The sequence below is a fragment of the Gymnodraco acuticeps genome, unplaced genomic scaffold (genome assembly GCF_902827175.1).
Source record: "Gymnodraco acuticeps unplaced genomic scaffold, fGymAcu1.1, whole genome shotgun sequence".
Taxonomy (NCBI): Eukaryota; Metazoa; Chordata; class Actinopteri; order Perciformes; family Bathydraconidae; genus Gymnodraco; species Gymnodraco acuticeps.
The window spans coordinates 8125865-8152375 of NW_022990238.1; the positions used below are offsets into that span (position 1 = coordinate 8125865).

Here is a 26511-nt window from a genome sequence, read left to right on the forward strand (position 1 = left end):
GCAACTCCCGTTGAGCAGCGGCAGATGCCTCGGCAAGTTGTGGCATCTGTGGCATATGCCGGAAGTACTTGCCACAGATGCCACGGAGTAGTGGCCTCTGTGGCAGATGCCGGAAGTACTTGCCACTGCCTGCAGATGCCACGAAATGAGCCAGGCCCTACTGGAATACATGCTGATGGCCAGGTGTCGAGGATTCGGAAGGCCGTGGACAGATGGAAGGATCCCACAGAACAGTGTCATGGATAGTTGTACTGAACGAGGCAAGCTGTTTAGACTGCACCGATGCCACCTCCATGAGACTGGACACGAGACAGTCTTTTTCTTTCAGCTCGTCAGAAAGTTGTCGGATGTCCTTCTTAAGGTCTGTTATATCTGAGTATTAGCTCTTTGAAGTAGCACATAATCCTTAGGGTGTTTTGATGGCATTCTTGAGTGTAAAATGTTAGGGCAATTACTGTCCCATGCACCAATGCCAAACTGCGTCAAGATGTATGCAGGGGTGGCTAAATGTGTGTAAGCAGGAGAGCTGGATGCTAATGTAACAGGTAGTGGGAGCCTGTAAAAAATGCGACTGTCTCCTCAGTAACCTTTCTTACTCACTGAGAGTAAATATAATCTAACCATGCCATTAAACTATCTATCTATTGAGGTGAAAATCACAGATGAATCAGCAACTTGTGAAATGAGAATCCCTTAGCAATAATTTCTCAGTCAAGGATAATGTTTTTGAGTGTTTCACCACTTGCCACGCTTGATTTTAGTGATAAATTGACACATCTTTATTAGGCTTGATTTAAATGGGAATAGAATACATTGCCAGTATAATATTCACTCCCTTTTCTCTCTGGGTTTTTCTCTTAATGGATACACCTGTGACTTAAAATAAAAAATAAATCTCTGATTTATGCATTTCAGATTGCATGAATCCAACAAAAGACGAAACGGTTCATAATTCCTGCATCATTAAAATAGACAGTAATAAAGTTATAAGGCAAGGCAAGTTTATTTATATAGCACCTGTCAACACAAGGTAATTCAAAGTGCTTTACAAAAAACGAAAGACATTAAGAAAATGGCATTTAAAATCAGTCATTAAAAAGAAAAGATAATAAAATAAACATTAAAAGAAAAAATACATGGATAAAAGTTACAGTGCAGTTTAAGATGTGAATAGTTCAATTAAAAGCAGCGGCAAAAAGAAAAGTCTTTAGTCTGGATAAAAAACATTATAAAGTAATGTGTTTTTATAACTTTTCATATTTAGAACGATTACATTTCCCAATTGAACCTATGTATTCACCGACATGTACCCTTAATACAGTAATGCTTCATTTGCAGCCTTTACTTTAAATCTAAATGATGACATTTCAGCTCTTTATAAACTGTGTTATCAGGAGATCTAATGGCCTCAGTTAGAATAAATCACTGGAATAAAGAGGGTACAGATGAATTTCCATGGTTACAGTTTAACAAAAGCTTTACAACTGCCCTCTGTGTTTCCCACTTGCTTCACCTCAGCACCCTCGTCTGGCCTGGCTCAGCGTCAGCTCTCCGTGATGCTGTTTCTCTGATACATCCTCTCACTGTTTTATCTTGAAGTTCCCTATTCAAACAGTAGAAAGCTCACATAAAGTAAATTTTAAGTTAATCATTTAATGGCATGAACACACAATACAATAAACAAAAATAATGATGCTGTTCTAAAAGCCATTTGTGTTTTTTACTCTTGATATACTTGTGTTAGAGTGCAGGCATGAGCACGGTGGTTTAGTGGAGTCTTGAAGGTTATACACATCATATCTGACTAATGGCCCAGCTCTCTGTACATGCTCATGCTAATCACTTCTATGATTGATAGCGCTGCTCTAAAGCACTAATAGCATCATTAGCTGCAACTGTTGTGGCAATCTCGGCCCTGAGCTTTTCATTCGCTCGCAGAGATTTCTTTATCCTTTCCTTTGTTATTTAGGAAACAAATTGACGACATGTTAATTCTAAATCTAATTGGCTTTGATTATTTGTAAAGACTAGGTAGAACGTAAATATTTGTTTCATTTGTCCCACTGCGACCACACCCATATATGTTAGTCCAGCTGGGGCTTTTGGTTGCCTTGGAAACCTCTTGGGGTATGCAGTTTTCTGGAAAAGGCACACAATACCAAAATTAATTTAAAATATGGCTCTCGTCCTGCAGCTCTTCCCTCTCTTTGCTTATGAACGGACTTCATACAGTCACCTGTCCAGTCATTTCATTCAAACAGAATTGTGATTGTGATCTTGAAGCACTAGTTTAATTTCTATAAGAATTACCAACTTTTAATGTTTTGAGATAACATAGCTCTAACTAGCTACATAAATATGACTTGAGTTATCCACAGCTGTAAGCCTTTGGCTAATGTTAGCAGAAAGGTTAACTATTTTTTATATAGTCTTTCTGATATTTACTCAGATTTTATTGTGTTTTATTTTTGTATAGACTCTCTTTATGATAAGTTATTCTTATAGAATCTGAGTTTGTAGGACAGCTAATGCTAATGCCATCTCTCTTTAACCACTTCTGATTGGCTAAAGTCTCCTTTCACAGACTATGATTGATTTCTATCTAAAAAAATCTGTTAGAAAGCTGCAGCTAATTCAGAACGCTGCTGCTCGACGTACCACATTTCTGTTTACTGTTAATGGAAACGTAATCTATTGCCTGAGTTTAGAAATGTAAAAAACTTGCATCATTTATTTTTCTTATTTTCTTTGAGACCTTCTACACAAAAAAAGCTGCTTAATAAAAGCTCCACCAGCCTGTGTATTATACCTGCAGCGAGTTGTTGTTGAACTGGATAAAAAAACAGAAACATAATAATGAATAAAACACCAGGGTAGAAGATTACTGCATGACTCTTTATTTAAATTACTTAAGATACAGAATATTTTTCAATAGTGATTAATTAGCTTTTTACATAAATTGTTTGGTCAGAATGTAATGTCAGAGAATGGTGAAAAGTGTTTATCAAAATCACAAATTGTTGTCTTAAAATGACTTTTTTGTTTGACTAAAAAACCCATATTCTATAACAATCACATAAAGAAAACAAAAGGAGTCAAGTTTTGCAAATTGAGGAGCTGGGGAGAGATATTGTTTGTATTTGTTCTCAAAACAACAAGACGTAAAATAGTTATAGATTTATATGATGTTGATTGTCTCATAATTTCAGCTGCAAAATAATACAATAGAGAAATTGAAAGAATATACCAGGAACCCAAAAGGTGATTACTCTGTAATATAAGTTTGTTAGACGTGTAATCCCACAGCTCTGCAGATCTATACTTGCTTTTAGCCTCTTGTAGTTGACTATCAATGTTTTCATCAAACAAACGCACAACAGTAAAAGCTACTTCTCAGCCAAGCTCACAAATGTGGGTATATTCTTTCTGCTTGGATTATAGAAAGGCAATTAAACAGTGGAAGTGGAATACCTGCCATGCTCAAGCAGCAAAAACAGACCCAATATGCCAGTGAATATTTAACTTCCCAATATGTGACATTTAACAATTGTATTTGATCACAGGACTGTGTTTGTTGGTTTTCCCACTTCTTGGTTATCATAAATTATTTTGTGCCTGGTTTTTCTTGGCACAAAACTGGGTAATGGCACTTTGTTCCAAAGCAACCCATCCAAAACGTTCTTCATGTTTGGAAGCAAGAGTTACAGATTGACAATCACGTAATAAATTATTTCAAATGTTATATCGTTATCCGTGTTCATTCACGCAAATGAATAACAAGTGTATCCAGTTTAACTGCAAACGTCAAGAACTTCCATTACTCTAAAACAGCCTAATTTACCATTCCATTGGTTTCATTTTCTCCAAATTCATTTGAGCAGGGGTTTTCAAAGTGTGAGCCACCTGTCAGAGAACAAAAGAACAGCCGCGCCCCCCCTCCCAATTATTATTATTGCTATTATTATTATTATTATTATTGTTGTTGCTATAATGCAGGGGTATTATTATCCAGTGGAATGCCCTTACCTAATGGCCTAGTTAAATCAAAGTGGTTACTTTTTTTTGGCTGGGCAGTGTAGTTTTACACACTGTCTTATTTGACTTTCTCGGGACTTAAAATAGTTTTTTGGGGACAGACCCCCACAAAGAAAAAGTTATATTTACACACGTAAGGTCATCATCTTAACAGTTTGTTATGCTCATCGAGTCATCCGTGAGCAGAGCATCAAGTTGCCTATAACAGCTGAATGCGGCGATTACCATCTTGTTCAGCAAAACGCCTCAAAAACTGATTAAGATCTAAAGCTTTAGTGCATTTTGATTCAATGCTGAGTACAGACAAACTTGACAGTCTCTTCTCTGTCATTGTAGACCGCAAATACCTCATTCCTTCCGTCTACTTGGGTCCGAATGCTTCTCCAGGGCTCGACATTATAAATGGCCCGCTGGCCCGGAAGCACTATTTAGACACCGCGGGCCAGCATAACGTACTTTCCACTTGCCCGCTCGGGCCACTAAAAATATTGTTTAAAAAAAAATGTTTCCTGTGGTATTGGTATTTTGACTAGCAATTTTGTTAAATTGTTTCGTTTATTAACGCTACAACATAGCGTTTCGTGAGTCGCTTGTCGTTGTTGGGTGACAAGCAAACAGCTGTTTGCTGCGGAGCGCAGTGCGAGCAGGCTCCCGTGAGCGGGAGCGTGCTCCTTCACTACAGACTATCGCGCCACCTAACCATTCGCCAAAATGTTTTTAATACCAGCGGTAACCGGCCAAGCGCCGGGCAAAAAACAATCTTCAAATAAAAGAAAGTCACCGGAGGAATTAAAGGAGAGTGACAGGGAGCATGAGAAGAAGAGGGAGAGAAAGTTTCAGCCAGCTTGATCGATGGAGTTGGCTTCTAGTGGTGCAGTGACGCGTCCTAAAACCCTTTTGTAATCTATCGATTAGATTTATGATTCGAAAATTATAAAAGTAGGGTAGACATGTGGAGATTATCCGGCTGAACAAAACGTAAATTTATCAAACAGGTTTGTTTTCCATAGACCTTATTTCCAGCTATTTTCCAAAACCCTGTGGAGAAATCCTATTGCTTTTTGTCGAGGGAACCAGCAGCTTACTTCCTGGTTTTAGGATGCGTCACTGGCTGCACCTCTCAATATGATGCCAATATAAACAAGGTCTTCTGTCGGCTCTGTACATCAATGCCGACCTATGCTGACAAGTAAGTGAAGAATAGAAAATATAAAGGTATTGGCTATAGGGAAATGTCCCAGCAGTTTAGGATAATGAAGGATCTAATCTAATCTATAGCCATTACATTTCTAACTCCTAATGACAGGAAGGCAGAAAGTGCATTATACAAATAATAATACTCATAATAATAGCAGACATTTTTTAACAATGACCACAATATCATTAAACCAAATATGAACAATTGAGGAAAATGAGGAAGAACTGATTGTTCAAATGTTGTAGTACAAGTAGTAATGAAAGCTTTAGCGCAAGTTCAATAAGGAAGACCTAACACGAGTCTCTTACACGTCACTCTATGGCTCCCTTCCCCCCTCATTAAATATGAGGGCGTCACCCCTCAGCAGCCAATAGCTGCACATGCTAAATGCCTTAAATGCCTGCTCTTCCTCCCTGTCAGTTGTCATTTGCAGATGACCGCACGCAATGGTAGTTGCAATACAATACTCCTTCTCGTGAGAAAAACCGTAAGAAACAACTAGCTCAAGATGTCCAACTCGGACAATTCGGAACACGAACCTTCTCTGGAAGTCTCCGATCCCGGTTCGGCTCCCCACAGCGGCTTATCAACAGAGGCAGACTTCCTCATCGCTCGGCTCCTGCAGCAGGGCTTTCCCACAGCCCCAGGCCTCACTCTCTCTCAGCTGCGAGAGCTCTCGGACCAGGTCTCCAGCGTGGCTCCCCAGTCCGGGGCAGCAGCTCCAGTCAGCTCCCCAGAGAGCAGGACGAGGACGCAGCCGCAGAGGTAAAAAAGGGCAGGAAGTCGAGCCCTCCAGGATCCCGTCCCCCTCCAAAAATCCACCCCTTCTCAGGCTCGCCAGGCAGGGAGTGTCACACCCCTTAGGAGAGTAGCGCGGCCGGCTCCCTGCAATCCCTGGCTAGCTCCATGATAGCTATCGATGCTCGCCTCCTGGCTCTGGAAGACTCCGGCACAGGAGCTTCAACTTCCGTTGCACTCAGGTACTAGTTTTAACGAAAATGTTTGCACTCACCCAGTCACCCTTACACAGGGTTGGGTTGTAACGGAATACATGTAACGGTGTTACGTAATCAGAAAGAAAAAAAAATCAGTATATTCAGCTGGTGTTACATTTGAAAACTAGTAATCTGAGTGCAGTTACTTTCGTAAACCTGAAGTGAATACTTATTGGAATTATTGATGGAAAGTTTCTTCACAATATGTAATATTCATTACCGTCAGAACCGTGTGCACAGCGCTGCAGCGTATCTGCGAGCGAGAGATGCAGCGTGTCCGTGAGGCCCCGCCCCGCACGCAGATGAGAGAGAGAGAGAGAGTTCTCTTTCAAAACATATTGGAAGGTAGAAACAGAGATGTTTAGATAAAACGTGGAAGATAACGTTTATGTAGCATTTATTTATTGTCGAAATGATGACATTTATAACGGGATCAAATCTAACTGAATGGCCTGCTGCTGCCGAATGCATGGGGCAAGTAACTGGGAAAAGTTTTAAAAGTTATTACATCGTTTCAGATAATAAATAATAATGATAATGCATTCTATTTAGGGGCGCCTTTCAAAGCACCCAAGGACACCTTACAATGCATAAACTTTTCCAAGGAAAGGTTTTAAGACAGTACAAAGAATGCAGTCTGGGTGAGTTTTTCTTTTTATGTGCGGTGCAGATGAGAGAGCTGTCCAGAATGACACTAAAATGTTGTGTTTGTGCTCTTCATAAGCCATTAAAACAGTAAAATACGTGTCTCCCGTTCACCAAAACATACCCATCTGTTATGGAAAAGAAAGTATTCTAAAGAGAAAGAAAAGATAAAAAGAAGAGGAGGAAAAAAGATAAAAACAAGAGGAAATAAAAGATAAAAAGAAGAGGAGGAAAGAAAAAGAGAAGAAAGGAAGTATTCTAAAAGTAATCTGCCACCGGTACCGGCGGGATTGTGGTTAGTTTCTGATGCGCAGAAGACAAATCTGGCCCACCCTATATTTTTACAGGCCCACCCTAAAGTACATTTCTGCCTACGCTACTGGTCCGCACAGCAGCAACAACCAATCACATGAATCTCTTACCCCCGACACACAAAGCAATAGCAATGTTAAAACTAAGTAAACTGGAAGAAAAAAAAATAATAATCCCCAACAGGCGAAAACCAGTTTCACCCACTGTCTCTGCCTCCTCCCTCCATGCCTCGCTCCTCTGGTTTGTATCCCGGTAGATGAACAGAGACTGATCATACAGCACCGATTCACTACCGCTATAATGAATTTTCCCTCAAATGTTTGGAATATGAGGAATGACCTGCGTAGTCTCTCCCAGCATACACACGGTCTGATTGGCTAGCGCTTGTACTGGCAGATTTGCATAAACGGGATTTCATTGGCTGACGCTCCTGCCGAGGTGCCAAAAGTTGAACATTGCTCAACTTTTTGAAGCGAGCAACGCCAGCAAACGCTCCACGTCGCTTCCCAAAATACAGTTCTGCTAAAAGTGACGTCACCCCATTCAAAGTGAATGGGCAGAAGCGTTTGGAAGCTGTAACGCACGCCATCGTGTGGACGGGCCGTCACAGTGGCTCTGTGCCAGAAACATAAAAAAATAACTAAAAACATTCTGGAATATCACCCCTCCACTCCCATTAACATCCCTCAGCTAGCAGCTGCGCTATCTACTCACCCAGATTCCGTGTTTGTTGACTATCTCCTGTCAGGGCTCTCCCAAGGCTTCAGGGTAGGGGTCCTCCCATCTCCCACAGTGACTTTCATAGCAAGAAACTTACAGTCAGCCGCTAAAGAACCCAACATAGTTTCCCAGCTCATCGACAAAGAACTTCTCAAAGGATATATAATCGGTCCTTTTAGCTCCTCCCCCTTCTCAGTGTTCCGTTCCAATCCCATCGAAATAGCCACACGTAAATAAAAGGCTGATTTTCGATCTGTCCGCTCCCTGCTCCGGCCCATTCTGCAGCGTCAATAGCATCATCCCTCCAGATCAGTTCTCCCTTCACCATGCCTCAGTGGATAATGCAATAAAGATGATCAAGTTCACAGGGCACGGAGCTCGGCTCTCCAAAGTGGACATTACCGATGCCTTCAAATCCTCCCCATTCATCCGTCTCAGTGGAACTTGTTCGGTATTAAGTGGGAGTCCAAACTCTATCTTCGCCGTTCGCCTGACCTTCGGGTGCAGAAGCAGCCCCCGCATCTTCAATTCCTTCTCGGAAGCGCTCTATTGGATCCTGTTGAACATCGTCAGAATCCCCTCCGTCCTTCACCCACCGGACGACTTCCTCCCCATAAACCCGCCACAGGACAGCTCAGGGATCTCACTGGCCAAGCTTAAACACTGCTTCAGGAGTGAGGTGTCCCTCTCTCCAAAGAGAAAACGTTAGGTCCCGACACACGCTTAGAGTTGTTAGGCATCATCCTCGACTCCATAGACATGAAGGCGTCTCTCCCCTCCGACAAATTGCAGCGCATCCGGGACATCACCAAGTCATACTGCGAGCAACAAGTTATCACAAAACAACAGTTGCTCTCCCTTCTCGGACACCTCAACTTCGCCATGCACGTCATCCCCCAGGGGCGCTCGTTCATCTCCCGCCTCCTGGACGCAGCATCAGCGGTCGACAACCTCCATGACTGCGTTTTCTTAGACGAAGGCTGCCGCTCAGACCTACGGTTCTGGTCCCTCCTGCTCGCCCACTGGAACGGAGTTACTTTCTTTTACGATGGCCTCGTGCGTTCCTCTGACTCAATGAGGTTCTTCACGGATGCCGCCCATCCATGGGTTTTGGGGGTTTCTTCCAGGGAGAGTGGTTCGCAGGGTCATGGCCCCGTCAATTTCTACCTCAAGCAAGTTCTCATTAAATCCGGCCTATCACCCATATCATACCCGGGGCATTCCTTCAGGATAGGTGCAGCCACCTCTGCTGCTAATCAAGGTCTCTCTACCTCATCCCTACAACAACTAGGACGGTGGTCCTCCTCCGCCTTCACAACCTTCATTCGTCCGGACATCAGCGACGTACGGGCTTCCCAAAGATCTCTCAGACCCTAACTATGGTAGTTATACATATAACTGGTGGTGGCTCATAAACACATTCACAAGTATACATGTCTCACTAAGGTTCCCGATATTCAAAACTGCATTCCTGTCCTAATTCCGCGGGCCCCGCCCACTGGGAATAATGTCTCGTCTCACGCTGCAACTACATGTAACGGGCTTCATCTCCGGCACACAGGTATTTCATTCCCAGGCCTTGCTCAAACGTATCAGTGTAAAATGTATTTCCTGCAGTCTGCGTGGACTCGGGCCACCGTACACTCCGGTGTCAGTTACAAAACAAAGGAAAATAAAGAAAGAGAAAAGAGTAAAGAAAAAGATATATATATATATATATATATATATATATATATATATATAGCCTGCGAAGTCAGGCGTGGCGGAAGGCCACCGTACACTTCGGTGTCAGTTACAAAACAAAGGAAAGAGAAAGAAAGAGTAAAGAAAAATATATATGTGTGTATATATATATATATATATATATATATATATATATATATAGCCTGCGAAGTCAGGCGTGGCGGAAGGCCACCGTACACTTCGGTGTCGTAGCTTCGGGCTACCGTACACTTCGGTGTCGTGGACGTTGGGCCACCGTTACAAAACGAAACCGCTCGCTCCTCGGCGTAGTCAAGCCCTGCTGGCCAGGCATGCGACCCGCAGGTCGTTTTCAGGTAAGACCGGCACTGATTTCGGCAGTCAGAGTCTCAGCATGACCCGTAAGCTCCGGCAGTGATTCCGGCACTATGTCGCTCATATACGTGTTAATCTATTATCTTTCCTTCCCAGATCACCAGTTACCCCACAAGGTAAGCAACTCAGTTCATCTCAGTATTCAGACTTCACTGGTTTTGGGGATTTAATCGGAGCGGTGCTTTCCCTCCTGAATGATTATCTTGCAAACCGGGGCCTAATCGCCAAACACCATTACATTCTCCTGTTGTATTATCATGGCAATCATTTCATTCATATGACGTGTAAACAATAAATATGTAATTCTTACATCACGTCTCTCCGGTTTGAAATGTAGTAATAGTGCATAAATTACTATTGCAACAAATGTGTTAATTTTCTTCATTATAGTCGATTTTTTTTTGGACGAATGCTCCGGGCCAGTGGTTACAATGGTGGGGCCAGTGACAATACAATTCCACCGGCCCGGATGGCCAGTGGCTTTTTACCCTTAATGTCTACCCCTGCTTCTCGTTTTGCGCCGTCCCGTTCAAATGAAATCGCCGCCAATTACATTTCCTCGCTTGCGCCAGGGCCGGAGGAGGGGTTACAAGGCTCGCGTCTTGTGCTGCATTCACTTGCACTCGGACATTAGGGATTTTCTCTCATAAATGTCAGATGAGCCACAACTTTTATTTCAAAACAAAGCTGCCAACTGGGGTGGCCCCGGTAGATCCGCCCCTGCTTGACCGGTACTTGCTTTTGATCAAAGTCAATGCGGAAAACTCACACAGGTTGGCGGAGGTGAAGGGAATGAGCACTTTTACAGCCTTTTTGGCGAGGTGGGGAAACTCGGTCTCCACAGACAACCAAAAGTGCGCAAGTGACGTTTTCTGCCAGACACTGTCTCCTCTCTCACTTTAGGTAACTTCACTAACAATTGATCCATGTTGCCGCTCGCATAAAGTTAGCTGAAGTTAACTAGCTAGATTTCACTGTTTCTCGTAATCTTTTTCTCATGCTGCGCCTCCCCTGAAGCTTCCCCCCCCCCCCGGGAGGCGCGCCTCACACTTTGAAAACCACTAGAGTAACATAAAGCATTTACACATTAGTTTTTTTTGTAAATAATTAGAAAAGTCAACATGTTCATTTTGGTTCTACAGCAATGAAACTGCAACTACAAACTGCCATTACCATTCCTTCTTACTTTTGATCAATTAAAGAGATGTGCAGCTTCCTCGATGTGTGTGTAAAAAACGCAAACACTGACTGATATATGCTGGGTCCAGGCTCAAGGGCGTATGGCACTCTCAACTCTTCCCAGGACATGCCGGGGCATGCCGGGGCCCTGCCTGCCAGTAGCTTTGCCAATATCTGTGTTGATAGGTAATAGATTAAGAGCGGTGAATCAGCTTAGACACAGGAAGTGCTCAAACGTTTGTGTGAGTTTATCAATTTAGAAGTGATTCCATGTCAGCCACAACTTATTACAAAAAACCTGACTGATTGTGTGTTCAACAAACTTAGACTAGCTTTAATAAATTACATTACATTGCATTTAGCTGACGCTTTTATCCAAAGCGACTTACAATAAGTGCGTTCGACCAACAAAATACAAACTTGAAGAAAACAGAATCATATAAGTACATCAGGCTTCATAGAGCAAAAACATTTCAAGTGCTACTCAACTGGCTTTAGATAAGCCAGCCCTTTATTAGTATATAAGTGCTTTATTAATAGTTCTATCGCTCGAAGTGGAGTTGAAAGAGATGAGTTTTCAGTCTGCGCCGGAAGGTCTGTAAACTATCTGCTGTCCTGATTTCAATGGGGAGCTCATTCCACCATTTAGGAGCCAGGATAGCAAACCCACGTGTTTTTGCTTATGGGAACTTGGGTCCCCTTCGCAGCGAGGGTGCAGCGAGCCGTTTGGTTGATGCAGAGCGGAGTGCACGTGCTGAGGTGTACGGTTTAACCATGTAAATGTCAGGTCTTTGGCAGGTAAAACAGTTTTAATCAATGATTTTATCACTGAGCACAATCTCGATGTTATGTTTTTAACAGAAACATGGATTGAACAAAATAACAGTGCAGCTGTTCTTATCGAATCAACCCCTCCCAACTTTAGTTTTATGAGTCAGGAAAGAATGCATAAGAAAGGGGGTGGAGTTGCTATTTTGTCCAATGATTCCATTAAATGCAGGAAGACATCTTATGGGAACTTTGCTTCTTTTGAATATGTGGCCCTTCAGCTGAAATGCTCCTCTCAAGCTCTGTTCCTAAATATCTATAGACCACCCAAATACTGTGCAAGCTTTTTTGATGACTTTACTGAACTGCTGTCTATAGTGTGTATTGACTTTGACCGTCTAGTCATTGTTGGTGATTTTAACACCCATGTTGACAACCCCCAGGACAGAGGGGCTAAATAACTGTTTTGTGTTCTTGATAACTATGGACTGACTCAGCATGTGACGGAGCCCACGCACAATAAGGGGCACACTCTGGACTTAATTATCTCAAAGGGTCTGAATATCTCTACGGTTGTGGTGACTGATGTTGCACTCTCTGATCATTCCTGTGTTTTCTTTGAGAGCTCTATTTCTGTTCACAAAAATGTTCAAAAAGAGGTAACCACAAAGCGATATTTAACTGAAAATACTAGGGAAATGTTTACTCAGAATTGTTCTTCCACACTTGCCCCTGCTAACATCTCAGTAAATGAGCTAGTAGATCATTTTAATTCAAAAATTAAAAATGATATGCTCCAACTAGGGTAAAGGAAGTGACTGGGAAGAAAATATCTCCATGGAGAAAGGCCATGACCGTGAGAACAGAGAAAAAAAGTGTCGAAAAGCTGAACGCAGGTGGCGAAAAACAAATCTCCAGGTGCACTTTGAAATCTATAAAGAGAGACTTGGCCTTTATAATTTGGAATTGAAATTTGCCCGACAGTCTTTCTTCTTTGATATCATTGCCAAAAACAAAAACAACGCACGTGCCTCTTTCGCTACCGTCAACAGACTAACTAACCCCCCAGTGTCAGTAGCCTCTGAATTTCTATCCACCACGGCGTGCAATGATTTTGCCTCCTTCTTCACTGACAACATTCAGAAAATCAGACAAGCAGTCAGTGCCTCTGCATCAGGTACAGCAAATGTTTTGTCTCTGTGTCCACTTAAAATCAATTCAAACACCATGACACAATTCCATCAGATTAATGATAAAAACCTAGAGGACATTATACAACTTCTGAAATCCTCCTCCTGCTGCCTTGATATTATTCCAACAGGTTTTTCAAACATGTTTTTCATTGCATGGCCTCAGATCTACTTCATATAGTAAACAAATCTCTTCACTCAGGTGTTTTTCCACAGGCCCTGAAAACTGCAGTCATTAAACCGCTCTTAAAAAAGCATAATCTAGACGCTTCAGTAATGACCAAATACAGGCCCATATCAAACCTCCCATTTCTAGGTAAAATCATTGAAAAAGTAGTTTTTTTAACAGTTGAGTAATTTCTTGCATTTAAATAACTGTTTGGATGTGTTCCAGTCAGGATTTCGTCCAACCCACAGCACTGAGACTGCTCTTGTAAAGGTCTTCAATGACATCCACTTAAACACAGACAGTGGCAGAACATCAGTGTTAGTATTATTAGATCTCAGTGCTGCGTTTGACACTGTTGACCACAGCATATTACTAGACCGACTGGAAAACTGGGTGGGACTTTCGGAAACAGTTCTAAATTGGTTTGAATCCTACTTAAAGGAGAGAAACAACTTTGTTTCTATAGGTAAATACAAATCTGAGTTGACAAATATGACATGTGGGGTTCCTCAAGGCTCCTTCTTGGGGCCTCTTCTCTTTAACATCTACATGCTACCACTGGCTCAGATAATGAAAAACAACAAAACAAGTTACCATAGCTATGCGGATGACGCACAAATCTACATAACCATTTCACCAGGAGACTATTCTCCAGTTAAAACACTGAGTAAGTGCATTGAACAAAACTCCCTGACTGGATGTGTCAGAACTTTCTCCAATTAAACAAAGACAACACTGAGGTAATGGTCTTTGGAGCCAAGGCAGAACGTATAAAAGTTAGCGCTGAGCTTCAGCCTGCAATGTTCAAAACAACAGATAAAGCCAGAAATCTAGGTGTAGTCATGGACTCTGACCTGAGTTTCAACAGTCACATTAAAACAATTACTAAATCAGCCTACTATCACCTAAAGAACATATCTAGGATTAAAAGACTAATGTCACAGCAGGATTTGGAAAAACTTGTCCATGCTTTTATCTTCAGTAGACTGGACTACTGTAATGGTGTCTTCACAGGTCTCACTAAAAAATCTATTAGAAAGCTTCAGCTGATTCAGAACGCTGCTGCTGGAGTCCTCACTAACACTAAGAAAGTGGATCACATCACTCCTGTTCTGAAGTCTTTACACTGGCTTCCTGTGTGTCAAAGAATAGATTTTAAAATACTGCTGCTGGTTTATAAAGCACTGAATGGTTTAGGCCCAAAATAAATGTCTGATCTTCTGCTAAATTATGAACCATCCAGATCTCTCAGGTCTTCAGGGACTGGTCAGCTTTCTGTCCCCAGAGTCAGAACTAAACATGGAGAAGCAGCGTTCAGTTATTATGCTCCAAATATCTGGAACAAACTCCCAGAAACCTGCAGGTCCGCTGCAACTCTGACTACTTTTAAATCCAGGCTGAAGAGTTTTCTTTTTGTCGCTGCTTTTAATTGAAACTGAGCCGTTGTGTTCATCAGTAAAGTGGAACTTCTGTGTGAACTATTCATATCTTAAACTGCACTGTAACTTTTTATTCATGTACTTTTTATTCATGTATTTTTTCTTTTAATGTTTCTTTTATTATCTTTTACTGTTTTTAAATGTGTCTGAATGTCTTTCATTTTTGTAAAGCACCTTGAATTGCCTTGTGTTGAAAGGTGCTATATATATAAACTTGCCTTGCCTTCCTGTGTATCATGTCATTGCCTCTGCCTTGCTGCATTTCTAAAACACCAAATTGAAAATATGGTTATATAGTATTGTATTTACTAGTATTACAGCTGCTGAGGTGTTGTTTTCCTGTAGAAGATGATGGGTGGTCGGGGTTAACAAAGAGAGCGTCTGGTCGGGGGATTGGGGGCTCTAAAGGGCAGGGGTGTGTGTGCAGAGGGTGGCTGGGATGCTGCCAAACTGTCAGGGAAGGAACATTTAGGTAGTGTCAGCTGGGGAAGATTATTAAGAGTTTAAGTAATTGTAGATAATCACATGGATGAGAATCCAGCTGGTTAAACAACCTACCAATTGTTTGGTTATTATAACAAATACACACTTTGACCACACAACAAGTGAAGGACTCATCCAGCCCTTCAAATACCCACCAGCTTCTCATTCAAATATGTATGTTTGAACGCCTCCATCTTTTTGTTGTGATTAGTGCCTCTCGACATTTTAAAAGGCTTCCTAGATGTGAGCCAGGTGTTGGGCCTGATCCAAAACAACTGCTCCCTATTGTCTTTAAATAAAAGTGAGGGTGGCAGTTTGACAAAAAAGAGAGGGAGCAGCATTAACATATGCTTAGTCAACCATTTAATAGCATTTTTATAAGTATGGGATGATGTCCTACAGCATAAATGTCTATATAATTAGCTTTTCCTGCTGCTTTTGATCTTAAATTGGAAACTGCTGCTTAAAGCCACATAAAGTTAGTTTCGACATTTATTCTTTTTGGCGCCTATACAGTTTCAAAGGACAAACAACTTATACACAGCTGTCATAAATATGGACAGCTGTAACATTACACATGAATTTGTTCTGATTACATTACTTAAATTAAAACTATCCAGCAGTGCAATAGGACATATCAAGCCAGATAATATTAGTAACTCTGAGCTAACTGATGATACTCGCTGGCGGCAGATAGTAGCAGCAGTTATCGTTTAGTTAAATTAAAATAAGCTAAAATAGTATAAACCAGATTTAAAAGTAGTCTAAATATTTCAGTAACAGTGTATTACAGGATTTGAAAAAATGTGCTGGGGGTTTGTGATAATGAAATCAAACAATTACGACGATACAAACAAATGGAAAGTAAATACTAGATGTGCATAAAACGGAATGCTGCTTTAATGTTGTTAGAGATTTAAAGGGATATCTGGTCCGCTTTTCAAATCTCCGTGCGTCCCTATCAAGCTGGTTAATACAGGAAGGAATCCAGAGCTACCAAGTAACCGTTACTTTAATGGTAATATCACAATGCAATACAATCAATACAGTACAAATTCAATACAGTTAATCTTTGGGATCCCGAATTTACCTGCACGTGAGCCAGCCAGAGGAAAGAGACTGAACACCGCGTGTGTGTCTGTGTTCATACTCTTTGACAATGGGAGGAGTTATCAGATCCTCCCATTCGGACCTCCTTGATTGGCAGCCCCAAATATCACTAACACCTAAAATCTTAGGTTTCCCCAATCACTGTAGCAAGATCTAAGGTGAATGCAAATCAAGACATGCTCTCACCTTCCCCCATCTTCCTTTGTCCTCAAAAACACATGTCAACAGGCCCCAAATCCAGCTCACAGTTTTACCCAAATTATTCCCATTTTAAGCTTATCCATAGTTTGCTAACATGAATAAATACAAATATTTCACTACAATGTCTAAGCTGGACTCTGAGGAAAGTAAACAGACCTGTCATATACAATCTGAGAGATGGACTGTTCATTTTTTTCACATATCTGGGCTCCAATCCAACAGTAGAATGTGTACGTCTATTCTCTGGCAAACAAGAAGCTAGTGTAAAGATCTGAGAACTGCTTTCATCGGATATAATTATTAATCAGAACAATTCCACCTCCGTTCTTGTGCACTCTAGCTCACCTCATAAAACTCAAAAAGTTTGTGAGGGGTTGACTCAATAAGAAGTGCTGCACTTTGTCTTGGTTTAATCAAGATTGTGCCTGATGATCAAAGCATTTATTCAAAAATGATTTACCTGCCAAAGACATGACGTTTCACAGAGCTACATTTAAAAGCATTCTTTGCCTATTAAAACGTTTGTTGTGCAGACAGACTGTGGCCGGCGAGGATGGTAAAATGAATTGACCGTCTGCCCTGGGCATTTTCTCTCCTGTCCACACTCATGCCAGGCAGATTTTCCTGGTGTTGATTTAAATGGCGGTGATTTGAGAAGCGGCAGGGAATTTTCGTACTATTCATTAAGCTCACATCCAGCTTGTTAGATGTATCACTATGAGGGGAAATTAGGGGAGACTGATGAGGCAGACTTTTGGCGACCTCGTGGCCTCGTCAGTCCAGGCAGGAGAGAGCTGTCTTCTCTCTTCGTCGTCTTTGTTATCAGCAGCGTTGGTGTTACTGAATGTGCTGTTTGGTTGGAGTCAGGGAAAGTGACTAAGGGGTGAATTTGAATGCCATCGCCAACCAGCGATTCCATTCTAACAGAGAGTCCCAAAAGGTGAGAGGGAAGAGTGAAGGGAACAATAATTAGTCCGTGAGCTTGTTATTAACACGCTGATGTTCAGGCAGTGATGTTTAGTCATGGTGGCGATGAGGCAGCTGTGAGTCAGCTTTATCGTTTTATAGGCCTGGCTGTTGGGATTGCAGGCTGAAACAAAAACAGCCCATCAGTAATGGAAGCAATTCACTTTCACCTAATTGATTGAGCCGAAAATGACTGAAATCTGCTATCTATTAGTTGCAATAACATGCTAATCTGTAATTGTTTCATTCTAACTGTTGAGGAATAAAAACCATCATTTTGAGCTTGCAAAGGGAAATTCTGAAAACGTTTCATAGGTATTCTCAAAATACTATTTTTTTTTGCCTCAAGACACTTAATAAAACTAAATCTTAACTTAACCCGTGCCCTGCATGTGGAGCTGCACTTACAGTACAGAATGAAAACGATTCTATTCAGCTGCTCTTATTAAAATAAGACATGAATGAAAGTCCCCCTGTGGTCTCTTCTTACCTCAGTGAAGTATTGTACCTTCCCTGCCTAAGGCTAAATTATAGCTGAGTTAATTGTCTTCATCACAGTTAAATGATCAGTTTTACCTAAAGAGGCTTTTTTTTCAATTTTCTAAGAGTTATGTCACATCGTTCCCCAGCTGCATTGACAGCGCTGCTGACTACATGTAGAATTACCTCTGCAGTGTTTCTTTTGTTCTGTGTGACAGGGACGGACTGGGGGGAAAAAGTGGCCCGGGAATTAATTGACAGACAGGCCCACTTAAAGGTCCCATGTCATGGCCATTTCCACTGATCATAATTCCATTGTTGAGGTCTACTAGAATAGATTTATACTGTGCAATTTTCCAAACTCACATTGGTTTCGCATACAGCATCTCTGTAAAGTATGTGTATTCAGCAGTATTCACTCTCTCCACTAAACGGCTCGTTGCAGCTCTTGCCCCCCCCTCCCTGTGAGCCCAGTGTGCTCCGATTGGTCGGGACTAGTCGGGACGTTGTGAATAACGCTGAGCTCCGTGGAGGTGTGATTTCCTTGTTTAGCGATACACAGCGAAACACAGCCAAACTCATCCTGAGCACACACAAAGTCACAGCCGAAGTAAAAACAATAAGTGTGGCTTGATATTGAGTAAGAAAAAGGTTGATAAACTCTGTGAGAATGGGTCTGCAGAGAGCATTCCTGCACTGAGTGTGTGAGGAAGTCCGTGGATTGGTCAATTTGGACCAATCAGCGGGGGCTTAACGTAACGGCTCCATGGACGTAACGTAACGGCTCCACGGATTGGTTCATTTCGTTCCGGGTACGGATGACATCCGGGTACCCGGAAGAATCAAATGGACAATGACCTATCTCCAACGAGGTGTTTTGGGGAGGTATTTTCTGTGTTAGAGTTTTACTCGCTACAGGGTGTACTTTGAGGGTTTTGACTCTGCACACCGTTTACATGCATAAAAACCTTCATAACACACAAGGGGACGGGTAATAACCGGAAAAGCATGACATGGGACCTTTAATGCGCGGCATGTATCGGCCGGCCGGTGACGAAAGTATGTTACTTAACAAAAAACCCTATGCATTTTATGTTATTTTGGACCATTATTCATATAGTAATCACATTACCTGAGCCCTTGAGTTGCCTAGAGCAAAATAGTTACAGCATATATTTAGTGATTTTAATGTTAACAGATCATTGATGCAATAACATTTGGACCCAATTTGCCTGACTTGACACATGGAATAAAACATGAGCGTAGGAAGAATCCTAAATGTGGGTGAGACAATTTAACAGTGTGTGTGGGCAGGTGTTAAATGTTGAAGTTAAATGCATCAATTTGGTGCACTTTGAGAGCAAAATTAGGGACTAAATCTATGGATACATCTCTCAACACCCATATGAAACAGAACTGTAAACAGATTTACTTTTTCTTTCAACCTTTATTTGAACAGCAAGTGGAGGCAAAAGTGACTGCACCCAAAACAATAAACCTGCTAGCTAACTAGCCTAAATTCAGTAACAGAATGTGGGCAACACGTTATTCTACACAGCCACACGATCTCTGAGTCAGACGTCACTTCCCCCTTTTCTATCCTACGGGCAGTGGCGTTTTTATATGTATAAAAATGGTGGGGCACAAAAAACTTAGATGTCTATAGCTTCTGCAGTGAGGTTCATGGCTGGTGAGGCACTGGCACTGACTCTTTAGGTTTACAAATATTATATTTTGACCTAAATCAAAATATAATATTATTTTCAAAAGCTTTTTTTGTCTGATGCTTCAATTAATTTTAAACAGACAGTTCAACAAAAGGATACCCAAAAAATGTAATTGTATCATTTAAATATTGAATTGTTCTCTCTTAGTAAGATCCCATTTTCAATACAATTGCAGTCTTACCTTGACATGAAGATGAAGTCCATTTGCCTATCCTTCTGGACAAAAATCTCTATTACTTTTTTGTAAAAGTCCTCCTTATGTTCTTGTAGTTTCAAAAGTATATCATAAATCTAATCTAATCAATAGATTTATGATTCGAAAATTATAAAAGTAGGGTAGACATGTGGATATTATCCGGCTGAACAAAACGTGCATTTATCTAACAGCTACGTTTCCCACAGACCTTATTTGGAGCTATTTTCTAAAATCCTATGGAGAAATCTCATTGCTTTTTTGTCGAGGGAAGCCATGCGCAGCTTACGTCCGGGTTTTAGGTGCCTCACTGCAGCTCTCTCGTCTCCTCTTCACACACCACACTTTTCGCGGCACACGTACTTACAGCCAATCAGCTCTGAATGATGTGAGATGACGTATGGTGGGGATGGCAGCACTATGCCCCTATGGTCATTATTTTTTTGCCACACACATTAAATAGGAAAATATTCTGAGCATGCGCAGTGTAGTTTTTACAGTCACCGTTCACTTAGACAGAGAGAGGGAGGGGCAGGATCGGGTTTTGTCCCACATGGCTCCAAACAGCTCAATAGGCACACACTGTAGAAACTAATTAGAAGAACACAGACTAAAACAGCAATGTACAGACAAATCAGATGATTAAACATGATCTTAAAATATATTTAATATTTTTATTTATTTATTTTTTGCATTTTGTCATCATTATTTTATTTTTATTTGTAATACTTTCTGCTAACACTAGGTGGGGCTGTGCCCCTAATGACCAGTCGCCACTGCCTACGGGTACAGCCACTCCTCATGAACCCTATGTCCCTGCCAACCCCCCCTCCCCTATGCAAGCCCCTCCCTCTGAACCCAGGGCTCGCTACAATACTGTATACCAGTGGTTCTCAAATGGGGGTACGTGGACCCCTAGGGGTACGTTGGAGTACTGCAGGGGGTACGTGAGATTTATTTTATGTTAATGAAAAAAATAAATAAAACATTGTAGGAAAAGTAACGAAGTTTGAGCAGTGTGGGTTTTATATTAACAGAGTTACACATATTTCAAAACGCGAAGTGTAATAACTCCAGTGGCCTTCCTGTCACTGAGAATAACAAAGATCCTCAGTGAAGCCCATGTTTCTCACTAAATTGTAAGTACTTACAACTTATTAAAAAGATCAGTTAAATGCAACTAATGTCGTCTTAGTGTTATTGCATGATGTGAAAATTGGTTTGCCATGAGTTTAGCGATGGATTGTAAACATTTGAAATGTAGCATTTAAGTGTTTCTCAGTTACAAGGTTGTTGTTTTAATAAATCAGACACCGATGGTGCAGCACTGTACTGTACCTCTTTATGTAGGCCTTTCTTCCCTAACAAATTGTTTTTGCGCTGATCAGGGGGTACTTGGCTACATTTTTTTTTCAAAGGGGGTACATTATTGAAAAAAGTTTGAGAATCACTGCGGTATACTGTATACACAAACAAAAACGCCTTTACGCTTTGGAGCTTGTGTATCCATCTGTAAGCAACTGCCAGCTAGGTCTCTCAGTCACTCACTCCTGATCGTTCACTGCACAGTGACAGCTGCTACGGGCCTGATGTGTGAAAGTGAAACTATCTGATAGATAGAACATAGGTAGCCTATCAAAACGGCCCAGCCCAGCCCAGCCCAGCCCAGCCCAGCCCAGCCCAGCCCAGCCCAGCCCAGCCCAGCCCAGCCCAGCCCAGCCCAGCCCAGCCCAGCCCAGCCCAGCCCAGCCCAGCCCAGCCCAGCCCAGTGGGGTGTGGGCCACACCCCTCCAGGGAGTGGCCGGAACACTTACAAATGTGGGCTGGTAGGATTTAGGCAAAACACGGCCCACGCACAGCACCGGCCCACCGGGAAAACTCCCGGTATTCCAATGGCCAGTCCGCCCCTGCTGTGTGAGCCAGGGTATTAAAAGCTTTGCATCAAAGCGAGTACAGAGTCAAGTACAAATGGTTATCATCTATAATATTTGATCTATGATTTGATTGATCTGTATTTGTATCTTGGGACATCCTTTACAGATTGGTACTGTAGATCCAAACAGGGAAAGAGCTGTCAGAGAACTCCTTGACATTTAGTGAAATCAGAAACTAACTCTAGATTTGCTTTAAAGGCAACTTAAACCATTTTGATCTTTACAAAAAAAGGAACTGACTTTTTATTATGTTTTCTTTTCTATTATTATGTATTTTTAACATTAAGTGTAGTCTTGGTCATTAAGCAATAATTGTATTTTTAAAAATAAAACATTATTGTGTTTAGCGCTTTCAGTTCTTTCTGAAGAAACTTTAAAACATCCACTGACCAGCAGGCATATGACACGTAAAGTTAACAACTAAGCAAGCTATGGAGCCAGATAGTTCCCATTGGAGTTGGTGAGGATCACATTAAAAAGACATTAAATATTGGAGTTACATTTTTCATGTGGATCCCAAGCAATTGTTTGCTAACACGGTAGTCATTGTTAGCAACTGTATTGGGTGGTTGTTTGCTAGTATTGTGTGTTCAGCTGGTCCGCTGCACCGAAGTGGCCCAAAAATAAGTTATTGCTGCTTTGAAGGTACCATGTGTAGTTTTTCAGTTTTAAGATGGAGCTATGGAACATTAAACAAGATATTGTTCTCACGCAAGTTAACAATGCTACTGCTGGGTCAGATACAGTATATACTACGCAGGTTTCAAACATTAAATACAAATTCACTTAATGTTTTATGAAGTGGGAAAGCATTCAACATGTTTGATAGACCTCAAGGATACACCCACTCATGTAACATTTCTAAGTATAAAAAAAGAACAGAGATTGCTTTGTCTGCTTTAATTGAATTGCTTTAATTTCAAATTAAACTGGGATTTGATGAAAAGTGCATCTCTCACGTTTTATCTCCTCGGCAGTGACAGGGCCTCACTGTGCTTTCACAGAAAAGGCCTGCATGAATCGCCTGGCCTTCCTCGCTCAGGACTCCTGTTCCGCAAATCCGCTGTTGTGCTATTTTCTTTTTTCAAAAACATTCGAGGCCACATTAACATGAATCTATGAATATTTAATTGTGTTTTTTTATTTACAGGCTGCTCTCTGTCGACCAGTTTACCACTATGTGTCCTTTGATCTGAGACAATGTTGTTGGCGAAAGCATGCAGGAATATTTTATAGGAAATGCAGGCCATGGTACCGCAGCCATAGAGTGCTGTGTAAATGCATCTAACGCTCGGTTTGGTTATATCCTTAATTAATCAGTGATGTCCCTTATGTTTTAGAATTGCAAATTGGATATGTTAAACCTTTGAGCTATTCTTTACACTGACTGCATAGCTAGACTGTGAAACGCTCTTTATGGCTGTAAGCTAATTGTGTGTGTGTGTGTGTGTGTGTGTGTGTGTGTGTGTGTGTGTGTGTGTGTGTGTGTGTGTGTGTGTGTGTGTGTGTGTGTGTGTGTGTGTGTGTGTGTGTGTGTGTGTGTGTGTGTGTGTGTGTGTGTGTGTGTGTGTGTGTGTGTGTGTGTGTGTGTGTGTGTGTGTGTGTGTGACCGATGCAAAAAATAGATGTAAGAGAACCAAACTGCGTGCATTGTTTTGACATTTAATAACACATCCCTGTTCTTTGTGATTGTCCATTTATCCATTATACATGGGGGTATTTAACTCATTCAACATTCTGATAGGCCTTGTTCCGCTATTTGGGAATGACGTTTTTCTTTGTGTGCGAGCATAATGTGCTAATGTGATTTTTGTGTTTCTACGTTAATTTATTTTGTTTTTGTGAAAGTTTTTTTTAGGCTTGTGTGGGCTCCATAGCTCCGGAGATAAAAATGTATTTTCATCACATATTCAAATATGAGATCACAGCGGTGTTGCCGAACATCGGGCCAAACAATGAAAAGCAACGTTTGCTCAAGTCAAAATAATGTCATGCCCACACACTTGGTTGATCTTGAAGCGTATTAGGTATTCATATGGTTGTGTTTTATCATAATTCGGTTAGCCTCGCTGATGCATGTCTAAAACAATCCGATGTTGTGGGCATTTTTCTGAGCTACATATTGCATACAAAATAGAGAGAAGATGGTATATTCTAGTACTAGACTCCTGGTACTAGGATGGGTTAAATGCAGAGGCCACATTTCACTGTGTGTGCTGTGTGCTCTGCATGTGTGACCATTAAAGAGAGGTTTCATCCCTCCGATTCTAATATATTCTATATTCTGAATCAGGATGATTTTTTTCAGTTTTGTTGTACCTCAGAGCAGCTCACATCAGGATCTGAGAATGAATAATAACACCGTTTTTCATCACACAGAGAAAATGCTCTCCTCTGTAATTAGCAGAAGAACGCTGATGAATGCTGATGAGCACCTTGAATTTGAATTGTATCAAACAAATCATTTACGCATTGAGTGAACAGGAGCACTTAAAGGTAGTTGGCTCAGAGGCCTATTTACTTTTATTGATGAAGTGGTTTTAACTTGACTGTTGAAAATAGACGGTTTGTTGGCACACCGACTATCAGGGCCGCCCCTCCCTACAGGCCAATCACGCAGGCTGCATGGGGCCCCGCCTTGCGCAGGGGGCCCCGCCCAGAGGGCCTCAGCTGCTGTGCGCAGTTCTCCGCTCAGTTCTCCGCGCACCCCCGCAAGAGTGAGTGAGAGATGACAAGGGGAGCATGTCTGTAACCCGACACCGTTGTAATGTATCGACATCTGACTAATCACGGCTTTGATACGGCCACTAGTGCAGGTAAAGAGATGTCGGTGAAAAGACAGTTTCAGTCCGGCGCAAAAAACAAAACATGAAGAAACTAGCATCACTCGAAGGTGGGTTATTGTATGAGTCAAATGTACAACTTGCGAATGTTGTATAAGTCAAATTGGCATATTAAAACATCAGCTGCAATTCACAACATGAAGAAGGCAGTCTCTGCATAGCATATAGGCTAATGGAGATGCAGTTATTTCCAGCATTCTTTATTTAACATTCATTCAAGTATGTTATGCCTTTTATCTGCTAATGTACAGGAGGAAGAGTGATACACTGTCTGTCTAGTTGGCTTACATAACAGTTAAAGTTTACAGCCTAAAAAAACATGGAACATTTTTTCCCCTTTTATTCATTTGTATGTTAATTTGCACATTTCATGGTGACGCTCAGCCTCTCTCCTTAACTCCTAACAGTCATCATGTCAACCACAACACAGAGAAATACTGATATAAATGTGTGTGTAGTTGTTGATACATTGCTGACAGAGGGAACTACATTTGAATACAGATTTAAGAAATATCAGTTTTTGAGCATGTCATAAGCATGTTTTGTCTTGACTATATTATAATAAAACAATATAGTATTTTTATTATTGAATTGATTATGATTATCATTATTAGTAGAAGTAGTTTATTTGCATTAATTATATTTGAATCTTTATGAGGCTAGTATTTGGCAGGAAATGCAGACGTATTCACCTGTAAACACATACTGAACGACATACATGCACATTTACCATTTATCTCACTGTATAAAAAAGTAACTGTTGATAATAATAATAAACAGGAATTATATTTGCAAACATGTTTTCACTCCTGTCGGTTGGGGGGGGCCTCATCTCACAATGTCGCTTGGGGCCCCAAATTGGCAAGGGGCGGCCATGCTGATGAGCACCTTGAATTTGAATTGTATCAAACAAAGCATTTACGCATTGAGTGAACAGGAGCACTTAAAGGTAGTTGGCTTAGAGGCCTATTTACTTTTATTGATGAAGTGGTTTTAACTTGACTGTTGAAAATAGACGGTTTGTTGGCACACCGAGTATGAACCAACACTTTACAATAATACAGACAAAATGGTAAAAAAAGAAAAGGAGGTTTCAATGAGAAACAAGGTGAAAGGATATTGTCCTTGCACAATATTCTTAAAGGTTGATGTTGCATAGAATGTGTTTTTACAAGGAGCCAAATGGCTAAAAGATTAAAATACTGCTCTAGTCCAAGTTTCATGGAAGATAAAATAAGAGGAATGGAACCATTGCACATATTGGGGGCAGTTCATCCTACCTTTGTTAACTTTAAGGTGCTGTTTTTATGTGGCGGGTTCGGATTATTTCTGTACACCTTTCTCCTGGGAAAACATTAAAGCGTTGGCAGTAAGAGCAACATAAATCACTGTAGAGTTTTTGTCTTTCTGTTCAATGAACTCCAAAACATGTATTCATAATATACATTGGTGGTTAAACTGACCTCAGTTTTGGGAGCTGCAGGAGATTAGTCCCTGCTGCTGAGTTTTTCTCCAAAGAAAAAACATTTATACTGTGATCGTTGAGTTTTATTGAATACATTTGTCTTTTTATGAAAATAATAAATAAACCGCTTGGGGTGGAGAACAACACCTGTAACCATGGTAACTGAACACTTCTTAACGAGTCTCAAATGATATAAAAGACCATAGGCACTTGTGTTTTATAGAAAATACAATTGGCAAAATGAGTTAGATTTCACTGAGAAAACTTGAATTGCACTTGTGTTTAATTTACTATCATAAGACTAAAACTATGGAAAAATGTTAAAAGACAAAGGCTAACATTTTATGAAATAGCAAATAATTATTTTATCAAACAAAGACGAG

General features: G+C 41.1%; 1 protein-coding gene across 1 annotated transcript in view; it reads left to right on the forward strand.

Moving 5' to 3' along the window:
- Window positions 1-26511, forward strand: part of asic2 (acid-sensing (proton-gated) ion channel 2) — a 427733-nt gene that overhangs the window by 280596 nt on the left and 120626 nt on the right. The window lies entirely within an intron of this gene.